A 16,839-nucleotide genomic window follows, 5' to 3' on the forward strand; every position below is an offset into this window, starting at 1 on the left:
CTTGAGAGGAAAAAGACATGTAATTCTTTAGTCCAATAACAGAACAGGTTAAGGTTTAGTTTCCCAGCCTCTCAGTTACAGAGCATTTGATAAATAACCAGTCGACCTGCTGCTCTGTCTCAGTTATGAGTGTGTCTCAGAGGTGAAGTCACCAGAGGAAGACAAAAGGCTGCCAGATAACTGTCATCAACACATCTGTCTTACCAGGTGTGACTCTTAATGCCATTTTATTTTGAGCCTAAGAGGGAAATAACACGGCTAATTGATAAGGTCTTTGGGTTCAAGCTGTTCTCATATCTTGATGGGCTTTTGCATTTAACCCTTTGGAGAAGGGGCAAGCCCTGCAAGCATGCTATTAATTAAAGCCTGTGTCTGTGACTTTAAAGATGATACATTACAGCAAGTGGAGTTACACTTTGATTAATAAGCTTCCAGATACACAAACTGACAATCGTTAATCATCATTATTTTACGGCATCTCAATTGGAGTTTAATATAACACTCCACTAGGAGCTTAGCCATTAGTCACAGTATTTGTAGATAAAATAAAATATGATGTAAAATTTAATTTCAGTTGTTTATCGTGCTTTGGGCATGTTCTCATTTGACAAAACAATTCTATTTTCATGTCCACATGAAGTTTTTATTGCAGAGCTAAAACCATTAGAGAAAAATACATGTGAAAATGGCTACATGATGAGTTTTTCTCAATGCAATATGTGTTCTTTTTTTTTTTTAATAATAACCTGCTTAGCTGAGTGGTTTATTATTGTGACAACTTGTTCATTAAATTTATTTAGTTAAAAAAAATCAGCTCTTGATTGATGGTTATCCAGTTGTTCCCATTATAGGTGACAGGTGTTCGCATTCAACAATTTTAACTCCCTGAAGGCAAAATCTGTTTTGTGCATGAATGAATAGAGAGACATGCCGCAGACCTGCTCCCCTTTTCCAAAAGTTATCGGTGACATTTTTAATTCATGTACCTTCGTTGCTTCTCCCTGAGGACAACTCTTTTTCTCTCTTTTATTGATATTTATGGTGTGATGCTGTCTGGGTGCGGGGACTGTGACAGCTCACTCTCCAAAGCAGCACTTGGATTGTTTGCTGCTGTGCGCAAAGCAATAACGTATTTGTCACCAAATGCCAAATGCAATACACTGCACTGTTCATCTTTTTGCGTTCCATTTTCTGTACAACAAAGTAAAAACATGTCCTACTTTCCCATGGCAGGTAAGAGATTATGTGGGGAAATCTAAAATATTTGGTAAAACTACAAGCCATTGCCCACAGGAACAAGTGGCTTAGTGTTTCATTCATGAATGTAAATGAAAACATATTAAACTTTTATCGTTACATGAGATTCAGAGAAATCTAGGACAATGCACCTACCGCAACACAGATATGGAAACAAACTGCTGTAACTAAAAAGATACATTAAAGAATAAGGTTGAGGATAGAATGCTAGCACTTAAGCTTTAGAAAGAAAACTGGACAGTGTATCGCTCTATTTTATGTCTGAAATTCTGTGATTATCTGAACTTCCATGTATTTAGTTATATAGATAACGTACTTACTGTGGAATTTGTGAATATTTTAAAAATGCCTTATTTTAGACTGAATGCAGCAAGTCATTTACTTACCAGTCAGTCAGTTAAGCTAGCAGCTGTATTGTGTGAATAGGCTTTGACTGCATGCATAATACTGAGTTCTTCTAGAATAAAAGTTACACTCTCACATGCATAAACACCAAAGTATACCCCGACACATTTAAATCTGAACAAACCCGGGTCCACCTAGCTAGCTAGGAGTAGCAGTAGCATTATAATCAGCAAATCACCATCGAGCTCATCTATTTACCAGGCTTCCATGGTAAACTATCTTAGCCATGTAAAATTGTGGATGGAAATAAACTTAGTTAACCTGAACAATTAAAAATGTATGTTATTTGGAGAACCCTCTTACATCGGTAAAATGGTGCATTCAGTTTTTTAGCTTCTCATTGTCACTCAGTTGCAAGGAACCTTGGTGTGATCAAGCTCCTTAATGTTGCTGTTGTGAGCTGCTACCATATAAATAAAACCGAACTGAGCTGAATTTACTTGATTTTAACTGTGCTTTTAGAACTTGATAAACAGATGATATAGACAAGCTTTTTTTCAGTTAAGTCTTTAAGTTGCTTCAATGTTGGCCTTGATCAATCTTGATCAGTGCCTGTAGGTTGTACAAATTAGAATAAAGAATCAATGAGATCACATCACACATGTACTGGTCTCCCTGCACTGGCTTCCAGTCCGTTTCAGGATCCAGTTTAAAAATTGTATTACTTGGTCTTTATAGACTCAATAATTTGGTGCCACCTTAATTGAACCTGTACTGTGAGGTAGTCGGACTTGAACGTCAAGGAAGGTGGTAGGGAAGCAGACTATGCAGACATTTCGGATTTCCAGAGGTGAGCAATTTATTTACAGTGAACTCAGTTTAATGTGTAACTTAACAAAACTTCCCACCCAAAGTAACTCAATTAACAAAACTCAACTGTACATGAATCTGGTAACACAGCTTACCTCTCCTCTCTTAGCTGAATCTGGCTTTAAACAGGGCCATCAATTTCCCTTCAATTAGCCCAGGAAGTACCACTCACTTGAACTGAGGGATCTAAAACTCTACACAGATGATTAAAAAAAGACATAATCCTCACACTTCTAATTAGCACATTTACACAACTAAATGGCTGTATTAACGAAAAGAAAAAGATCCAACAAATCCCTTTAGACCTTGAAACAAACAAATGGAAGCATTTTTATGGAAAAAGAAACCCCTACACTTGGTTCGACCTGCTGATGTCATGCGTGACATCATCAGAACTTAAAATGAGGAAATGCTAGGCGGGCATTTCCCCACACCTGACCCACATGAAGACTGAAAAGAAAGAACAAAGTAAGTATGAACAAATTACTTAATCTGTGATATAATAAAATATAAAGAAACATGTAACTGAGTGTTTGCCTTAATTTACAGACTGTTTGATTTGCCGGCATCAGAACGCTTACACAAACAAACCCGGGATAGTGAGTGCAGCAATGTGACCTGACAAATAGCAAATCATAGTCTCAGTCTCTTTGAGACTGAAGAAGTCACTTGGATGAGTGACGAAACGTTTCTCCCACTCAAAACGCTACGTCCAGATAAACAGAATCAACCTTTTGGGATTTACTTATCTGGATGACTGAGGATGCATCAAGGCAAAATATACTAAAATATACTAAAATGTTTTCAGGCTTGTGCATTTTGGTTCACTTTAGGAAAAGTCATAACATTTCAGGCAAAATGAATTAAATTTAGGTTATTTTTGTCAAATCTGTAAACAGGGCAAATTTGACCTGTTTATTTTTGTAAGGGATAAACCACTGTTAAAAATGTACTTGTTGCTTGATTTCAGTAGGGTATTCTGACTTTTGTCGTGCAAACAGTCTTCTTTATTTCTACTATTGGTTATCAGATGATGATTTATTAAGCTTTATTGCATATTTTAGTGTACTTATTGGAGTTTTAGTGATTGTTAATTATATGTATATTTGACATAATTTTCAAAGCACTTTGGTCATCTGAGGTCGTTTCAGATGCTTTATTAAAATAAACTTTCACTTGAGTTTTCCTTGATTTTTCATAGACTACCAATTACGTTGGTAATTAAAACATCAAACAAAACAAAAACACAAAACTGTGAAAATAAGGACCATTAAGTAATAAACCACAGTTATTTAAAAAGGTAGATTTTATTGAAACCATTTGCTCTGGCATCTAAGAAAGGATTGTCATCTATCCAATACATATCTAAAAGCTCAGAAATTGTACATTGAATAATGCTAAGTCTTTTTTATAAATGGCTGTGTTACATGGGGCTATTACTGTTTGGCATAGTGCATTGGTGTCCTACGGTAGTTGGCAGAAACATTGGGAAAGATAGCTTGAAATGGAATCAGAACCATGAAAATAATATAATTTCAACAACCCAGGCATCTGGATTGGGGAGATCATGGGGTTAAGCCTTGTTATAATATTTCTCCCACAACACTGAAGCCTTGTCAACAGAAATGTCTGTTCCATTCATTCATATCTCTTTAGGGTACAGACCTAATCACTGAATACATTAAATGTGATTGGCTGAATTTGTGCAGATAAATCTAACTTCTTGTAGATCTCATTCCTGACTAAGCCAATTTAAACGGATGGATGAAAATGAGAGCTCAGCCATGCTATCGTAATAGTTTGCACTGTTATGTCCGATTTGTCACTCAGTGGTAGCAAGAAAGCATCACATGTCGGAGGTGCCTGGGGTTGGTTTGCCATTAAAAAGCTTCATTTTTATCAGCATTACACTGAGGGCAGTGAAACCACTGAATGGAATAAACCTAATTGGTATTTCCAAGGGTTTAATGGTGTGGCACTGTAGCTGTCCAGTCTTGTCTATTTTTAAATGAAAACACATTGTTCATTGTTAATACCGAAACAGCCTAGGAATGGTGAATGTCAAAAAAAGCAGGTTTTATTTTGTACTTGTAAATTTAACCAAGCCAAATGTGGTTAATGTGTGGAAAATGCCTCTTTGCTAATGCTTCAGTGTTATGTGGTAATAAGGGTTGGGAATTGATAAGATTTCGATTTCATGATCAATATCACTAATCGAATCAATTCCTTATCAATTCTCTTGTCAATTCTTATTGGGTTTTCATTGAGTTCTCATTGGCTCTACTTTTAGAGTCACCACCATCACTAGGCAGCATATTAAAGACATGACAAAGACAATGTATTACCAATATTGCACAGAACAATTTTTTTAAAATCAGTGTAGAAACAGAGGATTCAGTCTGACTGCTCACCAAAACTTTTGTTGCTCATTAAAGTTCAGGGTTTTAGCTGCTGGGCTGGGCTCGGTATGCACTCAGCTAACATCACAATGGGTTTTTGGCTAGCTTAGCATTAGCATGCAGATACTTGCAAATACCTGAAGTTGTGTTAGCAGCAAAATCCCATTCTTTCTGTCCCGAATGCAGTTTGCACTTTACCATTGCGGCTTCCTCCTGATGTACAATAAAAATAAAAGTAATGTTAATATCCACGCTGTAGACTAGGCAGCTATGTTCCTCTTTCAGGACAGCTGATTAGCAAGTAGAACCTATAAGCAGAATTGATAGGCAAGCAGACTAACAATCCAGAAGAATTAAACTATTGGGAACTAGTTTTTCTAGAGAACAGCACAGATTACAGAAACACGTTACACCCAACACTGCTTATATACTTACAACAGTTTTACTCAATGACATGCAAATCAGTTTATAACTTTTATGTAATGTATAATGTGTTTTTGTTTTTATCTTTGGTTGATATCATCTCTCCATTAAAATAAAATTACCATAAAAATTAGACTGTTTATGTCTGTGTGAGCAAACTTACAAATTCAGCAGGGAATCAAATTATTATTCTCTCCACTCTATAGTTAAGTCCATAAATATTTGGACAATGACAACTTTTTTCAAATTTTGGTTCTGTACATTACCACAATGAATTTTATTTGAAACAACTCAGATGCAGTCGAAGTGGAGACGTTCAGCTTTAATTCAGTGGATTAAACAAAAAGATTGCATAAAATTGTGAGGAACTAAAGCATTTTTAACACAATCTCTTCATTTCGGGGGTCAAAAGTAATTAGACAAATTAAGTAACTGAAACTAAAATGGTCTTTTCTAATACTTGATTGAAAACCATTTTCTGGAAATGACAACCTGAAGTCTTGAACTCATGGATATCACCAGATGCTGGGTTTCCTCTTTTTTTAATGCTCTTCCAGGCCTTCACTGCAGCGGCTTTCAGTTGCTCTTTGTTTGTGGGCATTTCTGTCCGAAGTGTAGTCTTCAATAAGTAAAATGCGTGCTCAGCTGGGTCAGGATCAGTGACTGACTTGGCCATTCAGGAATATTACACTTTTTTGCTGTATGTGTTGGGTCATTGTCCATTTGTATTTGGGCGACCGTGGCTCAGGGGGTTGGGAATCGCATCTGTAACTGGAAGGTCGCCGGTTCGATCCCTGGGCTCTCTGTCCTGGTTGTTGTGTCCCTGGGCAAGACACTTCACCCTACTTGCCTACTGGTGTTGGCCAGAGGGGCCGATGGCGCGATATGGCATCCTTGCTTCTGTCAGTCTGCCCCAGGGCAGCTGTGGCTACAACTGTAGCTTGCCTTCACCAGTGTGTGAGAGTGAATGAATAGTGGTATTGTAAAGCGCTTTGGGTGCCTTGAAAAGCGCTATATAAATGCAATCCATTATTATTATGAAATGCGCCCAATCAATTTGACTGCATTTAACTGCATTTGAGCAGATAGTATGTCTCTGAACACCCCAGAATTAATTCGGCTGCTTCTGTCCATCATCATTTTACATGTTTTTAGCAAAGTCCAATCTAGCTTTTTTTTATTCTGGAGGCTTATGAGTGACTTACACATCATTGCAGCAATTTCTCAGATGTTTTTTTCCTGTTTTTTCATCACTTAAGGCTGGCTTTTTTCAACTGCACGGAGAACTCGTTTGACTGCATGTTGTCTGTTCACAGCAAAATCTTCTAAATACAAGCACCACACCTTAAATCAATTCCAGGCCTTTTGTTTGCTTAAACCATGATGGCATAATGAAAGAATTGCCACACCTGCTCATGAAAGCATTAAGTCAATTGTTCAATTACTTTAGTCCCTTTAAAAAGAGGGCGGAACATGTTAAGGAGCTGAAACCTTTAAACACTTCATCCAATTCGAATGTGGATATGGTAAATGGCCTGTATTTATATAGCGCTTCACTAGTCCCTAAGGACCCCAAAGCGCTTTACATATCCAGTCATCCACCCATTCACACACACATTCACACACTGGTGATGGCAAGCTACATTGTAGCCACAGCCACCCTGGGGCGCACTGACAGAGGCGAGGCTGCCGGACACTGGCGCCACCGGGCCCTCTGACCACCACCAGTAGGCAACGGGTGAAGTGTCTTGCCCAAGGACACAACGACCGAGACTGTCCAAGCCGGGGCTCGAACCGGCAACCTTCCGATTACAAGGCGAACTCCCAACTCTTGAGCCACAATCGCCCAGGATACCCTCAAATGAAGGCTGAGCATCTACACATTATGTCTATTTCTATTATATAACTATAACTGAAATATGTTTCAGTAAACAGGTAAAAAAAAAAACCTAACTGTAGCTCTCCCAAAGTTTTCCAGCAATTTGGGATTGGCTTACAATTCAGAAACTACTTAAACGGGCTCAAGTATCAGGTCATTTTAAAATCATTGACTCAGTACTTTTAGTAACTAAAAAAAGAGAAGTGGAAGCTGAAATTTCTGTTACATGGCTGACTGGCACAAAGGGCTGTCAGCAGGGCTGGACTGGGACAAAAAATCGGCCCGGGCATTTTGACTAGAGACCGGCCCACCAAAAATGTGACGTCATTCAGGGGTAAAACCGCAAAGGATTCTGGGAACTTGTGGCAAGAGGTACTAGCGCATGCAGGCTTTCAATTGAACTGAGTTACACAGCGATAAAAAGAGACACAAAAATGGCAAGAAGCTGTTGTATTATTAACTGCAATAGCCGGTGTTGTGCCAAAAAGTGATTGTCTGCCAAAAACTGATTTCCGGTATTTGCCAAAAACTGATTGCTCGTATTTAAATTGCTATAAGTAACTTGTTGGGCTATAATATGTGAAACATATGTCAAATGCATCCCTCATGGATGACATAAAGTCATCTCTCCATCTCAATCTCCATCTCCTGCTCTTTTATTTCTCTCTCTTGCTCCATCTCTCTCTGCTGCTCTTCTGTCTCCTCTGTCACAGACTTCTCCACCTTTGATGATAAATCAGCCTGGTGCAACATGTAAGGATTGGCACAATTTGTTAAGATTTTGAGGAGTTTGAGAAACTAACCTTAAGCATAAAATAAAATTTACTATCAGTAACTTCATAGCACCCGCCCAGCAGTATATAAACTCCGTCATGCTAGCTAGAACGCAGTACCAGTTATTCTAAGCGACTGTAAAAAGTAAAACAAACTACAACTAAACTTGGTTTATATCTGACACAGATAGACAGCAGGTCATAACTTCTTACCTGAAGTTCAGTTCCTCTGCCACTATGACCGGCGGCCGCTTCCACAGATTTAGCAACATCAGCAAGTGGTGGAGGCCAGCAGGTGGATAAGGGAAAGGGGAGGCAAGAGGAGGAGAGACCCGAGGCGGCCGCCGGTCATAGTGGCAGTTTAGTTGTAGTTTGTCTCATAATATGTTTCACATATTATAACCCAACAAGTTACTTATAGCAATTTAAATACGAGCAATCAGTTTTTGGCCAATACCAGAAATCAGTTTTTGGCAGACAATCACTTTTTGGCACAACACCGGCTATTGCAGTTAATAATACAACAGCTTCTTGCCATTTTTTGTGTTTCTTTTTATCGCTGTGTAACTGAGTTCAATTGAAAGCCTGCATGCGCTAGTACCTCTTGCCACAAGTTCCCAGAATCCTTTGCGGTTTTACCCCTGAATGACGTCAGATTTTTGGTGGGCTGGTCTCTAGTCAAAATGCCCGGGCCGATTTTTTTGTCCCAGTCCAGCCCTGCCTCTTTCTGCTCATTATAAAGCCTTTCACCATAATGGAGAGAAAAAAAGAACTTCTGCTGTGATTACAATTTGTAAGGATTTGAGTTGACATTAATTTTGTATTTCTTACCACTATACAACAGGTTAAAGAACTAATGAGCTCTCCGCATGAAAAAGTAACACATTTGTCTGCTTGAAGCTGTCTGCTCTGAGCTGCTGACCCTGATTTGATGCTTGGGGAGTTGAGTGTATCTTATTCTCAACAGCACTCACCTTGCCAACCTAACAACGACCCCTTACGCTCTCCACAGAGCCACACTAAGCTTTCAGGTTTCATACACGGTAATAACTGGGCTGCCATGTTGGCAGGCTCCAGTGTTCTCCATCCTTAAAATCACTGGTGGCCTTCTTGGCAGCAGTTAACAGGTCTGCACAAAGAGAACAGACTGTTTCCAGATTTCTCTTGTCAGGCTCTCTCTATTTTCTGTGTGGTGGCTATTCATCATTATTAGCTAGAATTCAATTTGATGTTGCTCTCACTGTTCCCATTATTGACAACATAGCCTATTTCAGACTTTGCAGCAACTATTTTGGATTATTTACAGCTAGGAGCTGTAGAAGGGTGCCAAATGGATCAGCTGCACTGATTTTTGTAAAGTGGAACATCCTCAATGATCATAAAGTCTTGAACTGAAATCTAAATTCAGCGATTTAAAAAAAAAAGAAAAACAACTTTAATAATTAAGTGGTTGAACTGTTGTATATGGAATAGACGTTGGTAAGAGTTACCACAGCTCTTACTTGCTCTGTGAGAATCACAGCAGTATGAAAGCAACCTAACACGCTCAAAATCTATCAAATCTGGTGTCAGTGTATATGATCAGACCCTTTTTGAATGACGTGTAATCACAAAGTTTCACAAATCTGCCAGTAATAATATGATGACCATATTTGGTTTAAAATGATCCTATGTGTTCCTGATAGGTTTCCTCAGTTGTGGCTTTCACTGGAGATTATATTCTTAGATCTTTTGATAGCTATGTGGAAATTTCTTTCTGACCACTTGCACTTTGCATCTTCTGCATAAAGGCACAAAAAGTGTCATAAAAGCAAACCCCACAATTGGATTTTGTTGTGACAGAGAATGAAGTGAGTTAGTATCGTTTGTGCCCCCCAAAAAAAGTCCTGTAACTTTATAATACCGTGTGAACCCACTGGTACTCACCATAGTTCAGCTCGTTCTTCCTCAGTTTCTTCAGGGTGCTGAAGTGGAACATAAGAAGTCACGGTTCTGGTTGCATTCATGATGCACCTTCCTTGAAGGTTGCCACTGCAGACTGTTCTGAAAACTCCTGTCTGGTTTCTGGTCCATAACTGGAAAAAATGTATGACTAGGAATCCTCACCATGAAAGTTGGAGATAGTAGGCAAACATAATGAATCATAATTATGGGGCATTTGAGGAGTACTCTAAAGGTAGCTGTCATGCTAACAGTGTTCCACAAGGACATGGCCTTGAAGGCAAAACAAACCGAAAATCTTATGGTTTTTACCCCTCAACAGTAAAAGGCTGATGGGGTATTCTTGTCACCCTTTCAGATGGGTGGCATGTACACCCAAGTTTGCAAATGCGATAACTCTATAACCAGGTGAAGCAGGATTTTCAACTTCATCCCAACTTCATAGCTGCAACTTCTAAAAATCTCATATGAATTTGTGAGCTCAACCTCAAGGTCAAGGTTAATATGTAAAGTTTATTGAAAATCTTGTGACTGCAAAACCCAAGATGTAAATCACCTAGGATGTTGATATTGATACCATAGGTGCATCTAATAAGAATTTCAGACAAGTTTGAATCGCAGTAACCTCGACCTCAAGGTCAAGGTCGCATATTACTAACTCGAGAAAGGAGCAATGTGGGATTTTCAAATTCATCCCACAAGTACATATACTAAGGAGCTTTCACGAGGGGCAATCGTGGCTCAAGAGTTGGGAGTTCACCTTGTAATCGGAAGGTTGCTGGTTCGAGCCCCGGCTTGGACAGTCTCGGGCGTTGTGTCCTTGGGCAAGACACTTCACCCGTTGCCTACTGGTGGTGGTCAGAGGGCCCGGTGGCGCCAGTGTCCGGCAGCCTCGCCTCTGTAAGTGCGCCCCAGGGTGGCTGTGGCTACAATGTAGCTTGCCATCATTAGTGTGTGAATGGGTGGATGACTGGATGTGTAAAGCGCTTTGGGGTCCTTAGGGACTAGTAAAGCGCTATATAAATACAGGCCATTTACCATTTTCTGAAAAAAACCTAAGACTTTCAAATTTATACTACAGGCCGATGCCAGTATTTTTTATGTCTATGGTTAAAGTCATGGAACTTTTTGATTGCACTTTGATAGGAAATAATATCTGGAAATTATTAAAATATCTTGAAACCAGTAGGTGTTAAGGGCAATTGGCATCTCTGTTCTTTTAGATTACACAGGAGCAGCCTGCTCTGTGCACTCAACTGAAACAAAACTAGGCATAAACTAAAGTGACAGAACTGCTATTGACTTTCATGGGAACAGAATTAACTTAAGTCTGTGCAATTTATTCCCCCCATGTAAGCTTTACTCCAGGCCTCGAGTGATCCCTCAAAGTCGGTTACAAAGTTTGGTAAGTAGCATAGCTAATGCCATTTGGAAATCAGTGCCAAACTGCTGAATTCAAGACTAATGTCAGTCAGTTAAACAGGTCTATGGACGATCAAATTCATCTAAATAATTAAAAAATAAACCAAGACCTGCAATTTTGAGCCTTTTTTGTGTCTTTAAGCTAACTTGCTTGTTAAGCTTAAGCTTGTTTCTCAACATTTTGCATTATGTGTATGTATTGTTTAGTTATATGATTGATAGGCAATATTTTTAGATTATAGTAACAAATAATAAAGGTTATATTTATAAAATATTGAGGTAAAATTAAAAACGTGGATTATCTATTATACATACATAATTCATTGAGCAACATATGACATTGCTTAGCTGTGTCATCCTGTATTTGTTTTCCAAACATGCCATGCATAGAACAATTAATTTCACTGCTTGTATTAATAAGCATCCTATATTAATACAACAGGGGGCTACATAAATAGTCACAGCATTGTAGCGTGGCTAACGGGGTCTGATCGCAGTGTGCAAAACCAACACAAAATTGATCACACAATAAAGCACATACACAATGATTATTATACCCATGTAGCTGTGTGCGTGAACAGACCTTGCTGTGTTAAAAGATGGTGATTTTGCACTAGCTTGATGAAGCATGTTTAAGACTCTATTCCCACAGGGCACCTTAATTAACATATTAAATATTACAAGATGGTGCAATATTAATGTCTCAGACATGGCGCCATCCCATTTTCTTTTCCTAGTGTATACAAAAACACTACATAACATGCATTTATGTTTGCTTACATGTTTGTGTTTATGTGCATAAAATATGCTTTCATGCGTTTGTGTATGTGGAATGCGTTTGAGGATTAATTTCATAGTTCGTACTAATGAAGTGTTGGAAGCATGTCTCTTTCAGTTGCAGCCAACTGCCAAAAGCACCGCAGAAAAGACGAATGATTTTTGTTTGCTTTGGGGTTGTTGTTGTTTTTTCCATTTTGTTTTGGCACTTAAAATTTGGCATCCTGACTTGGGATTGAAAAATAGATGCTTCTGGAACTGATTCTGTGGAATAACAATACAGTCTACTATCCAAGACCTTCAAACGGCACTGATGACACATTTTTCTGATTGAGTTGTCATGAGTTGACTGGATTTATTGCTCTTGTATCAGCAGCAAAGATGCACAAGCTGTTGACAGCAGAAGCAGCCAAATATGAGTCAATATATCTAAATATATATCAGGTCAACAGAGACAAAAATAGATTCTGGTTTGGAATGTAACTGGAAAAAGATGACAGCATACTTTCACAGGGGCTCTTTTTCAGTTTTCCCAATACACTGATGTAATTATTTATTGGCTTACATTTTCTAAACTTCCTAAATTCTAGAGAGACTTTAAAGTGAAAATAAAATTCTGATGGTCCTTATTATTCACAAAGTGTTATGAAATTCTTTATTCACCCTTAGGCTTGTACTGTTTACAAACAGCTTTCCACTTGTGCCTCACAGAACTACGCATGAACTTGTGCTCAATTCGAAAGTGTTGATACGTGAAATGAAATCAGATAATTTTATTTAACTACTGTAATTAATCCATGTAATTTAGTTTAAAAAGGAAATTTAATCCATTAAATCTAGCAGTGCTATTTTGCATTATTTTATTTACATTTACCATGCAAAAAAAAAAATCCGATGCCATGCCACCCACTGATGGATGCAACAGGAAAAATTCAACAGGATTTTTAATTGTTAACACAAGTAAGTATAGCAACTTAGAATTCTACTTCAAGTTTTAGAAAATCAATCTTCTGTTGTCTTTTCTAGTTTTGAGTCCAGCTTGCTCAGACTTCAACACAGCTGAGACTTTCCTGGATTCCACAGACATAATCACTGGGAAGTTTTGAGTGGGACAGGTTGACACACTGGGGAGGGGTATGTGACAGAGGAGGACAAACAGCTTATGTAAGACAAAAAAAATTCTCATGTATAATGAGCAGCAGGTGCATCACCTAAAGCCTAGGTAGCCAGGTAAGCACACACCCACACACACAATACAGGGAGAAAAGACGCAGTAGGTTGGAGGGAGATGGGGAGATGGTGGGGTTGCACCTGAGGGGTGTACTATGAATCAATATGAATGGCTTAGTGAGCTATGTCAACCTTAAAGTGAGAGTTTTCTGTGTCATGAAAGTGGATCTCTTTTTATCTGGCTTAATCACCGTGGTAACTTGTGCTGAACACATAATCTGTTTGGAAGCAGGTTATGCTCCAGGTTTTTAAATTTTAAAACCAGCTGGAAACACTTTGTATTCACTGACTCTTTTATTTATAGCACATTTTAAGTATGATATAGATATACAGGGAGTGCAGAATTATTAGGCAAATGAGTATTTTGTCCACTTCATCCTCTTCATGCATGTTGTCTTACTCCAAGCTGTATAGGCTCGAAAGCCTACTACCAATTAAGCATATTAGGTGATGTGCATCTCTGTAATGAGAAGGGGTGTGGTCTAATGACATCAACACCCTATATCAGGTGTGCATAATTATTAGGCAACATCCTTTCCTTTGGCAAAATGGGTCACAAGAAGGACTTGACAGGCTCAGAAAAGTCAAAAATAGTGAGATATCTTGCAGAGGGATGCAGCAGTCTCAAAATTGCAAAGCTTCTGAAGCGTGATCATCGAACAATCAAGCGTTTCATTCAAAATAGTCAACAGGCTCGCAAGAAGCGTGTGGAAAAACCAAGGCGCAAAATAACTGCCCATGAACTGAGTAAAGTCAAGCGTGCAGCTGCCAAGATGCCACTTGCCACCAGTTTGGCCATATTTCAGAGCTGCAACATCACTGGAGTGCCCAAAAGCACAAGGTGTGCAATACTCAGAGACATGGCCAAGGTAAGAAAGGCTGAAAGACGACCACCACTGAACAAGACACACAAGCTGAAACGTCAAGACTGGGCCAAGAAATATCTCAAGACTGGTTTTTCTAAGGTTTTATGGACTGATGAAATGAGAGTGAGTCTTGATGGGCCAGATGGATGGGCCCGTGGCTGGATTGGTAAAGGGCAGAGAGCTCCAGTCCGACTCAGACGCCAGCAAGGTGGAGGTGGAGTACTGGTTTGGGCTGGTATCATCAAAGATGAGCTTGTGGGGCCTTTTCGGGTTGAGGATGGAGTCAAGCTCAACTCCCAGTCCTACTGCCAGTTTCTGGAAGACACCTTCTTCAAGCAGTGGTACAGGAAGAAGTCTGCATCCTTCAAGAAAAACATGATTTTCATGCAGGACAATGCTCCATCACACGCGTCCAAGTACTCCACAGCGTGGCTGGCAAGAAAGGGTATAAAAGAAGAAAAACTAATGACATGGCCACCTTGTTCACCTGATCTGAACCCCATTGAGAACCTGTGGTCCATCATCAAATGTGAGATTTACAAGGAGGGAAAACAGTACACCTCTCTGAACAGTGTCTGGGAGGCTGTGGTTGCTGCTGCACGCAATGTTGATGGTGAACAGATCAAAACACTGACAGAATCCATGGATGGCAGGCTTTTGAGTGTCCTTGCAAAGAAAAGTGGCTATATTGGTCGCTGATTTGTTTTTGTTTTGCTTTTGAATGTCAGAAACGTATATTTGTGAATGTGGAGATGTTATATTGGTTTCACTGGTAAAAATAAATAATTGAAATGGGTATATATTTGTTTTTTGTTAAGTTGCCTAATAATTATGCACAGTAATAGTCACCTGCACACACAGATATCCCCCTAAAATAGCTAAAACTAAAAACTACTCCCAAAAACATTCAGCTTTGATATTAATGAGTTTTTTGGGTTCATTGAGAACATGGTTGTTGTTCAATAATAAAATTATTCCTCAAAAATACAACTTACCTAATAATTCTGCACTCCCTATATAATATAAAATAGGGTGATAGATTCTGTGCTAGAGATGCATGTTTTTTGAGTTGTCAAAGTGTGCCTTGCTAAAACCTTTGAATGAAATGCACACTGTGTGTTGTATTGACAAGGATGTGCAAATGATGTATTATGCATGCAAATTGTGTATTAATTTTGTGATGCAGAAAACGCATAAATGCTATTATACTTGATCATAATCATAAGTCTGTTATTTTACTGGAGTTACAGGTACTACAACACAGAACTCACCCCAAGTGTACCTGTTCATGTTCCTGTCAGTCAAAGCTATGCCCCCAGCTTCTCTGTAAGGCAATGGGACAGTAACCTTTAATGTTTAAATGTATCCAGTTTCAGAAAGTGCAACTTGAAATAACTTGAATTAAAATGTTAGTTTTACCACTCACTGCACTAAATCACTAGATTAGTTTTCTGCAACATTAATCTCTTGTCTTGTTTGCAAAAGTGTTGCATTTTACTGTTTTATCTTCATACATTTTTAATCACCATTTTATCATCATCATCTGTTAATGTCTATGACTTGGAGGCGGCACTAATTTTGTGGAGCGTACACACAAAGCCGACTTCACAGAGAAAGTTGAAAACCACTGTTTTTTTGACTGGGACTACAGGATTTGCCGAGCTAGCTAAGCAAAGAAAGCTTAGTTGTGTTGAACTTCCTTTATAGAATACAACTCTGAAGGTGAGGGGGAACCACAACACAACCTCAGTGAAATGCTTTTATATCACTTGCATTTTGGATTTATTTATTTATTTTTTTTTTTTATCTTAAGCTGTAAACTGGAGCTAAGCTGCAGTTTAATTCTCACATTAAGCCACAGAAGAATGGAAAGAAAGTCAATCAGGAATTGCACCAGAGAAAAAGTTATGTGTCAAGTGCTGCGGGACACAATTTTTAAAAATCCATGTAGAAATATGGCGAGTGGAGCTCTGAGCTCATCTTACCTCAAGTGATGCTCAGTGCTCATCATGCTTGACTGTCATTTGCTGACTGTCAGAATGAGCAGGAACTCATGATAGCAGTTTTTGAACAGCACTCAAAATGCACAACCATGCAGTAAGTTTAAAAATTGCATCATTATGTTTTTATGCCTCACAAATGATCAATTCATGCAAGAGCTCACTAAGTGATAAAAATCAAACTCACCTATGCAACCGAGAGGTCAGTACTGGGTTGCTAAATAATAATAATAATAATGGATACTTTATTGATCCCCATGGGGAAATTACTTGTTTTTCTCTGCATTTGACCCATTCACTCAGTGAAGCAGTGGGCAGCCCACTAAGCAGGCGCCCGGGGAGCAGTGTGTAGGGATGGTACCTTGCTCAGGGGTACCTCAGGGTAGCCGTTAAGTGGATTCGAACCGCCGACCTTCCGATCATGGGGCGACCACTTTACCTACTGAGCTATCATGAATGCTGCAGCTATGACTTAGAAATGAGGAACTTCCACCCACAATGATGTGCGCTTGACCTTTTGCTTTTTCTGTCAATCCATGCTGTGACTGCAAAAGGCCTATTGAGTTCAGTGTTTGAAAGGGGATGCACGGTGCGAACTGAATGGTTATATTCACATTCAGTGTATGAAAAATGAATGTGAATGCTTAAAAACTGCTT

This window comes from Astatotilapia calliptera, chromosome 10 (genome assembly GCF_900246225.1).
Source record: "Astatotilapia calliptera chromosome 10, fAstCal1.2, whole genome shotgun sequence".
NCBI lineage: Eukaryota > Metazoa > Chordata > Actinopteri > Cichliformes > Cichlidae > Astatotilapia > Astatotilapia calliptera.